The sequence below is a fragment of the Triturus cristatus genome, chromosome 6, assembly GCF_964204655.1.
Source record: "Triturus cristatus chromosome 6, aTriCri1.1, whole genome shotgun sequence".
NCBI lineage: Eukaryota > Metazoa > Chordata > Amphibia > Caudata > Salamandridae > Triturus > Triturus cristatus.
In genome coordinates this window covers 1,083,890,066-1,083,898,646 of record NC_140589.1, presented here as the reverse complement: position 1 = coordinate 1,083,898,646, position 8,581 = coordinate 1,083,890,066, and the positions used below count along the sequence as shown (strand labels likewise).

Here is an 8,581-nt window from a genome sequence, read left to right as displayed (position 1 = left end):
TCCACTGTCAGTACTCTGACAGGCAGATCTCGACCCATATGATTGTTACGCCAAGCCTGAGCCCAAATATGCCCGCAGCAACAGAAGGAGCTACTCGGCTTTCAGTTGCGAAAAGACAGTGACCGGGTCCAACGACCACACCACATTTACCACCAAGGGTTATTCCTACACTTGTCCGTGTCATTTCAATACGGGAACACCGCTAGTCCTAAACCGTGCGCTACCCCCTCCGAAGGGCGGCTCTGATACACCAATCAGCAAATGATGTGCAGCGCACTAGGATTGGCTGGAGCTCCTCAATGCTCCAGTCCTAGACCTCCTTACAGATAGCAGTACCTCCCATTTACAGACGATGCTCACATTTTGTTCAGCCTTGGTACTGGTTGTTCCGCGACCCGGAAGTGGTAAAACTACATCCTTTAAAAGATCAACAACGGACGCCAGATCTAAGGCTGAATTCACGGACGGTCCGTGTAAGTAGCGGGCAGGTGGTCACCTCAACTCGGGTCTACCAGCTTGCTATTCTCATAAAAATAAAGGCCTGGCACTGAATTTCCTTAAACAGACGCAGCTTTGTGCCAGCCAATCAGTGAAAGGGAAATGAGAGGTCTTACCCAAGGACATCGAGCTATGGAAAGAGTACTTTTCTTCTTACTGGTGAGGGGACAGTCATATGAGCCCAATAAGATGCTAATACTAGTTTAATTTCACATATTAGTGACACTATCGGTCATGAAATGAGACCTGTCAACGCTAAATCTCCTGCCATGGCTAAATAGATCCCTACAAAAGCACGATTCAACATAGCTCCTGCATAGGACAGTGGAATTTGGGCTGCCCTTGAGAAGGAGATTATTCCCAAATAATTTAGAGGGTAGCCCCCTCACCTCAGTGTTGAATAGTTGTCCCCTTGTGTTCGCTGTTTGCATTTTCTATGTTAGTTTTATGCGAGGGGGTGGGGGGGATTTAATTGTTTGACTCATAAACGTACATCTAATCAAGAATCGTTCTTTGGGTATCCGCTCTTAATCGGGTAATCTATTCTATTCGTGGTGTTTTATATAGCACGCAGCTGCCCCAAAAGGCCCTCCTGGCCCTGAGACAGTCACACCTGCAAGACCTAGGTGAATCAAACTGAGGTTTAGAATAGGCGGGTCTTTATTAGTTTCCTAAAGGAAATTTCTGGCTGCGTCTGTCTTAGTTTGGTAGGGAGGGCGTTCCACAGCTTAAAGGCGAAAGAGCGGCCATCACATCTGACTCTCTTTACTTTGGGGTTCGTCATCAGAGAAGCGCTTCGGAGCTAGTGATCTCTGGCATGTATGGGCAAAACAGTTTTTGGATCAGAGGGGAACCTTTTCCTTGAATAGTTAGGTGAGCCTTTCATAGGACCTTGAAATGAATTTGTTATATCCTCATTTAAAGAAAACTACTAAACTCTACCTGGCTACCTGTCATAGGATACAACATAATTTTTTTATTGTATTGTGAGCCAGTGAAGCGCCGCGAACGCTGGGGCCGCGGAATGGTGTTTTGGGATCTTGAAGAGTGATTGTGCTTCAGCATTTTGAATGATTCATCTGTAGGTGCTTCGGACGTATTGAGGGCTTCCAAGAAACAAGGAGTTACCGTAGTCATGACGGGAGTTGATCAGTCCTTGAATGACTACCCTAATGAATGAGGGAGGTAGCCACTGCATGACTTTCTGAAGTGTGCGTAGTAGTCCAAAGCAATTTGCCGACACCTTTCTTGTTTATCTATAGCGAGTTTGCTTTCCAACCAAAAGCCAAGGCTTTTTACTGTCATATAAGGCACTGGTCGCTCTCTGAGGCATTAAGGCCCTAGCAGGTGTTCCCAACAACCAGCACTTCTGTCTTCCAACCGTTGATTTTGAGTCTCCTAGTTGACATCCATTCGATTACTTCCTTGAGGCAACCTTTTAGGTCACTGGATGCCAGTTGAGATTCCGGGGTAATGCAAGAATCAGCTTAGTATCTTCCGCGAACGAGACTATCTCAAAGCTGTGTGCCTGCACATTCTTCCCAGTGGGAGGGCATATACATTAAAGATGATTGGGCTTAAGGAGGAGCCCTGTAGGACTCCGCATTCAATGGGATATGTAGCTGGAAAAAATGGTTCATCCCGAACCTGAAAACTTCTTTGTTAGAAAAGCATTGATCTATTTCGGAGCGGAGGCTGTAATGCCAGCTGCAGTGGGAAAAGGTGTCAAAAGCGGCATGATGATGGCTGCTGAGCCACCCCAGTCGAGCATAGCCTGGTGATCTTCAGTGGCCACTAAAAATGCGGTCTCAGTGCTATTTCCAGGTCTAAAACCCATATGTGTGGGAAGAAGGATAGAATGAGCTTCTACAAAATTAGAGAGATGTGTATTAACATGCTTTTTAAAGATTTTACTATCAATTGGAAGCAGAGAGATTGGTCTGTAATTGTCGCCCATCAGGGGGTCTGCATGTGGCTCCTCAAGCAGAGGTTTGATTATAGCATGCTTCCATGCAGGGGGAACACTACGGAGTGCTAGGGACCTGTTTAGGATTTTCATTAGAGTAGGTAGAATACTGTCGCCAGCTGTTAGTAGGTCATTAGGTGAGGCTGATTCAAGTGGTACACCAGATTTTATAGACTTTAAGATGGTGCCAATGTCATCTATATTTAGGGCGGAAATGAAGACAGTTGAGCTTTTGTTATTAATTCTTCAGGGGTAGCTGGACCAGGTGATGTACTCTTTGGGAGAGAACATCCCAAAGATAAGATTGACTTTATTTGTAAAAGCTGTGGCGAATGTCACAGCACTCAGTGGAAGGCGGTGGGGCTGCTATACAAGTGGGTGGTGTCATGATGGTATTGCCTACTTTGTATATCTCACTTGGTGACACACTCACTTTTAGTGCTAAAGTAAGACTTTGGTCTGTATTATGACCTGCTGATAGTTTATTTTTTATTGTTAGTAGATTATTTCATTGCCTGGGTCGTATCCTTTTCTCCATATTCTTTCCATTTTCTTGATCTTTCTTGAGTTCTGCCAGTTCTGGAGTATACCACGGAGCCTGGCCATCGCTGTGCTTTGAAGTCAGGGGTTTATAAGGCATGGAGAGTCAAGTCACTCTGTTAGCCATTTCTCAAATTTGGTGTACATTTTGGCAACGTCATCCTCGGTCAGAACAGATTTCTTCAGTGCATTATGTCATTTGCTCTTAAGTTTTTTCTATGGCCTTCTAATTTTGGCAGGAGCCATTTCCTTCAGACCTGCTATGGGAGGGCTAAACCGGAAAGGGACATTAAAGTGGTCTGACCATATGACATAAAGTGCATCTTTCATGTCTAATTGAATGATTTTAGAGATGATTGAGTCCAGTAAGTGGCCCTGGCTATGTGTCGCAGATCTAGCGATTAGGTTTAGCTGTAATGCTGTGAGGTCTTGTATTAGTCTAGTTGCCATAATGTCCTTGCCGTCTTCAAAATGCAGATTAAGATTGCCTAACAGTGACGTTTGCCTTACTTAAACCGCTTTGTGCCTCAATTTCAGGCAGAGCTAGGGTGAATTGCATTGCTGGTCCTGGGGGCCTGTAGATGAGAATCCCTAAGAATGTGAAGGTTTGTGATAATTCCTGGGGGAAAAGAAGGCATTCCCTATCTTTAATATTGACAGGTGTGCTGGTTCATTTATATTGATCTTTAAAGATGATGGCTACTCCTCCACCTCTTTTGTCTTTCCTATCAAGCCTGATAATAGAGTAGCCCTGGGGAAGAAACATGACAAAGTTGCAGCCGAATTTTAATTCAGCCAAGTCTCGGTGAGAAACAAGGCATCTGGAGATTTGTCTTCAAGAAGGGTGAAGATCTCAATGCAGTGTTTTGGGAGTGACATGCAATTTAGCAGTAACCTGTTAGTCCAGATAAGTTCAGGAGTAGATAGCATTGATTCCTTGCTCCCTCCATCTAGGTCGCAAGTTCCTATGATGGCCCTACAGAGTTTGCATGTGGCGGGGAGTGTCAGTGGTGCCATGGAGTGCAGGTAGTTGATTGTTGTGATTTTATTAAGTAACTAGCTCACTCGCAGAAATCAGTTGTATGGTGATTAAAACTGGTAGTGGTTCTGGCCCTGGCAGTGCGGCCGCTGCGTTTCCGCACCCCAGAATGGTTTTATAGGGGTGGAGTTGCTGAGTTAGACAGCTAACTAAGATGGCAACTCTAGTTCCAGTAATTGGTAGACTGAATGTAATTGAGCTCTGCAGATACAGTTTGAAACTTGGAATGCTTAGCATTAAAACTTCCTAATACCCAGCTTAGATACTCAGTCCTCTCATGGGCTAAAAGCAAATGAAAGCCCTTGTTTACATCCAATTCAAACCTGGGCTTAGCACATGGGTTTGGGGCCATTGCCGTTCTTTAAGGTGCAGACACACTTGGTCCTCTTCGTAAAGACGTTTTGGAGTATGTAAAGTAGGACCATTTTACATACTGTTCTGTGCCATTTGAATTTTCCCCAAAACATCTAAAATTGGCTCCGAATGGGAATGAGCCTATACAATTAGCACAAATAGAAAGGGCGATGTTTTGGGTTAATTCACAAATGCATGTAAAAGAGTACTACTTCCCATAATCATAAATGCTTTTGTTGATTTGCCACATGTGCCTGTCACCCTCTTCAAATACGTTTAAAGAAAATTAAACCTCTCGCCCCTTTTTCTCGACATCCAATTTCAATGATCTTTTGCATTTTTACCACATAATATTGTTATATTCACACCATCACTCCTTCATCTTTTTTATTGCATGATGCTAGAACACTATCTGTAATCTGCTTGAACACATTATACTTGTAAATTCAACTGACTTCACTGTGGACCGAAGGCTGACGATCCAGTCTCATTAATTCTTACTGCCACTTCTGTAGTTGATCCAGACTTCAGCTCTTCAGCCTCACCTACTAATTTGTCACCACAGTGATTTGTTAATTAGACATATATTGCCAAGAACATTCGTAATCTAATCAATCTCTAACAACGTAGTCAAAACTATTTTCTCTATTGGTCGGCTTCTGACTATTTAGAAATTTTACCCGCAGCTCATTGTGCTCTGATTGAGAAATGTGCAGTTTTTTTTTTAACACTAGAACACTGGTATCAATAAACACTAATATAAGCCATCAACATTACAATCTACACTTTATTCTTCTCCTCTGGTGCTACGTAAAGTTTCAGAAGTTTGTAGGGCATCGGGAGAGACCCTGTTCTTAGGAAGGGAGAGTAGGCTTCCCTTTTCTGCTCATGTCAGTCATGCTGAAAAGCTTCATACAGAGGAGGAAGGAGGGGGAAGATGCTGCATGACCTGCCTTTTCCATGTCCCTGCCAAGGTGCAGGACCGGGGCAGTTTGGCAGAATAGAGTAAGAGAGGGGCTGCAGCGATATGACCTCCTTCCTGCATCCCCTCTATACATAACTAGACAAGTTTTGTATTTATTTTATGATTACATTCTTACCTCATTGGGTGAAAGGTTCTAATTGCATTGTAACCTGCTTCAACGGGCTCTACAGCTATTAGCCACATTTTATTTTTATAGTTTCGGAACAGTAGGCAGATATTTCATGGCTGGTATAGGCTGCTCCTGCAGGCATGTATAGCTATATTATGAATCATAATTCATCTCATGTTCATATAATAATTTTTTTCCAATGGCAGTTATCTCAACTTTGTATAGTATCACCCAGAGACATTTCTCAGTAAATAGAATCGAACTTTCTGACCATGCATAAATTAAGTGCGGATATTCACCACTCCCTCACTGTCTCTTCTTCCTTCAACCTATTGTGGTTACAATAAAATATCACCTGCTTGATTTGTTTTTATAACTTGTGTGTAGGTGCACTATAGTATACTTCGTGTAATGTTCTAATCTGTTATACCGATACAGACTGATATTTCCTACTAAACTTTTTTTATGCTGCACCGTGTTAAATTAAGATTTAAACGGTGTTTAAATTAAGATTAGCACTTAAATATGATTGTCGTACAGTGCATACTGTAGTCTAACAAGCACTACCTCTAGATCGTTTTTCACAATTTGAACTTTAAAAAACAATTTGTGATGTTATGTAACGGCATCAGATAGTTGCTGCAACGGTTCCGTACGACCCCCCCCTCCCCCATTCCATAAAGAAAATCCTCATTTCTCTTTAATGACTGTAATGTATTTTTGAAAGATCCAGTCCTATTCTGCCTTTGCAGTCTGTACAATTTTTGCTCTTTCTAGCTTCAGACTATGGGCACCAACACTGTATTTGTGGTAGTCGAGGGATTTGTTTCTTTTTCAAAAGTGTGTATGTAGCCTTTAGAACATGCCAAGGACTAGTATATGCTCCCTGATGCTGCTCCGCAGGCATTGTTTGCCGGTCTGTGGTTCTGCGGTTCTTTGCAGAGCAGCAGGTGCCCTTTTTCTGTCTCATTCCCACGTGCTGTAGTCCTGGCGGCTGGTCAAGCCCCATTTTCATGCAATTAGAGGTATATTTTTTATCTTTTTTTATTCTTCATTTCATTTTTATCATATTTATTATCTGTGTGGAATTATATGATGGACACATTTTCATTTAGTTTGATAAATATGGTATCAATGTCTGACATTTTATTTTATACCATTATGAATATAAGTTAATAGCAAAGGTGTGTATGCCATAGGGATTTAACAGTGTAAATTAGAAGAATTGGAGGAAGAGCCTAAAATCTTGGTGGAGTAAATGAAAGCAGAAGAAAGATAGAAGACACTTCCCACAACATATAGATAACATATATAATTATCCACATATTATCAGATTTTATAACCCTGCTGTTTGGCCATAATATTGCTCTTTGGCTCATTACAAGTCTCAAGTTGTCTGGGTGATGATAACTACACTGGTAAATCCAAAGGGGTGTAATACTTACAGGGTTCAATATTAATGAATTGTTCTGAGCTCCATATCTCAGAATGAGGCATAAGATGTGGTGTAAAGTTTGCATACCAGATTGTCACCTTTTGCCTCTATCTGACAATTTCTCAGAGGCATATTTTGTCAGGTTTTTGCAGCCGAAATGTGAGTAAAATTGTGAAGGTATAGTAATTAAATTAAAAAGGACTTGGAGTAAGGCCTTTGTGTAGTCTGCATAATATAGGAGGAACTTTGTTTACACGTATCAACATTAATTTAATAAATCATTGGACTTTGTTAGTATTTAACAAAGGAATCGCACAAATGAATCTTATACATTTTTTCAGTGGCTTGCATTATGTGCTGTCAATTCACTTCAGTTCTGTTTCTATCAATTTTGACATTAGCTTTAAATAAACCAGACAAAACGTACAATTTATTAACTATAATATAAGCTTAAATGCAATGACTAGTCCCAAGAAATTCTTAAAACAAACAAACATAAAAAAAAAAACTATAAATAGTAAGATATTGGCTTCGTTTATTTGGAAGATATATTAAACTTAATACCGCTGTGGCTATTTTACAGTTGGAGTTCAAATGCACTTTATTTGTAGCAGCATCTCCGTCAGGATGTTAATGCAAATTAAAATCACATACTTGATATCCTTGATCTCATCGCCACATAGACTGCATTTCCAATTTATCTTTGGTAGTTTCGTCCAGTGGTCTATCTCATGTAGTGGAATCCCCCATATGTTCGAATCAGGAAAAGGGTATTGCTAAGTTTCTTTAGATAAAACTGTATTTTCAATTATGATAAGTTGTTTGCTGCATCGAATACTTTTTTATTTATTACAACATGCAATGTAATTTCTAAAACAACTTTTTTGATTCTTTTTTAAAAACTTCTTTTAGAGCACTCGTGCTTGGAATATTTAATAATGCATAATCATTCGTGGATATTGCTTTTGATGCAATGGTATACATGGCATTGAATTATTTGCAGGTAATGGAACTGTGCTAGTTGAGGGATGTGAATAGTCTAGATTCGGTGGCTGATTAGGGTGCTCTGGATAATCTATACCACCATCTTATTACAGACAGATTTTACTTTCATCTCATTCCCTACTAAGCCTAGTCCTGATCTAATCAATAGTGCTGGTGCACTGTTTCTGATAGAAAGACGTTTTTGTTAAAGCACGCCTTTTCATGATCTCATTCGTTTGGATATGTGTGTGTAGTCTAGAACTTCAGACTTCATTGGCTTGTTTTAACAGTTGCACCAGTCTCCTCCCTGTACTCCCGCCATTTCCTCACGCTCTTACCCAAGATCTTTTATATTTATTTGGTGATTCAATTTAAAGTTTGGGTTAGAACCTCTCTAAGGTAAGTAAATTCAGCCACTCGGAAAAGGCGCATTCAGCTAACGTGTGTTGTACCCAAATACAAAGTTTAGGGATAGAGTTTCTGATGGCCAGCTAAAACCATAATTTTAGATTTACTACACAATTCCTTGTCATGCAATTCGAGTATGAGTAGTGGAGCAGAAGAAAATTCCAACTTCTTTGGAGCCCAACTGGAGTTAAGGCAATAATCAGCGAACATTACATTAGTAGGCGCCAATTTGTAAATCCTGGTTACTGGAGAAATGGACAACA

At 40.8% G+C, this 8,581-nt stretch overlaps 1 protein-coding gene across 2 annotated transcripts in view; it reads left to right on the top strand.

Annotated features, from left to right (window-relative positions):
* Positions 1-346: 346 nt before the first annotated feature.
* Positions 347-8,581, top strand: part of C6H6orf120 (chromosome 6 C6orf120 homolog) — a 39,532-nt gene continuing 31,297 nt past the window's right edge. Inside the window, exon 1 of one of the 2 annotated variants that reach the window (XM_085611964.1) lies at positions 347-473. The gene's annotated coding sequence lies outside the window, so the exon portion shown is untranslated. Of the gene's footprint in view, positions 474-518; positions 658-8,581 lie in introns of those variants that run through there. The other variant, XM_085611963.1, reaches the window with a different exon arrangement.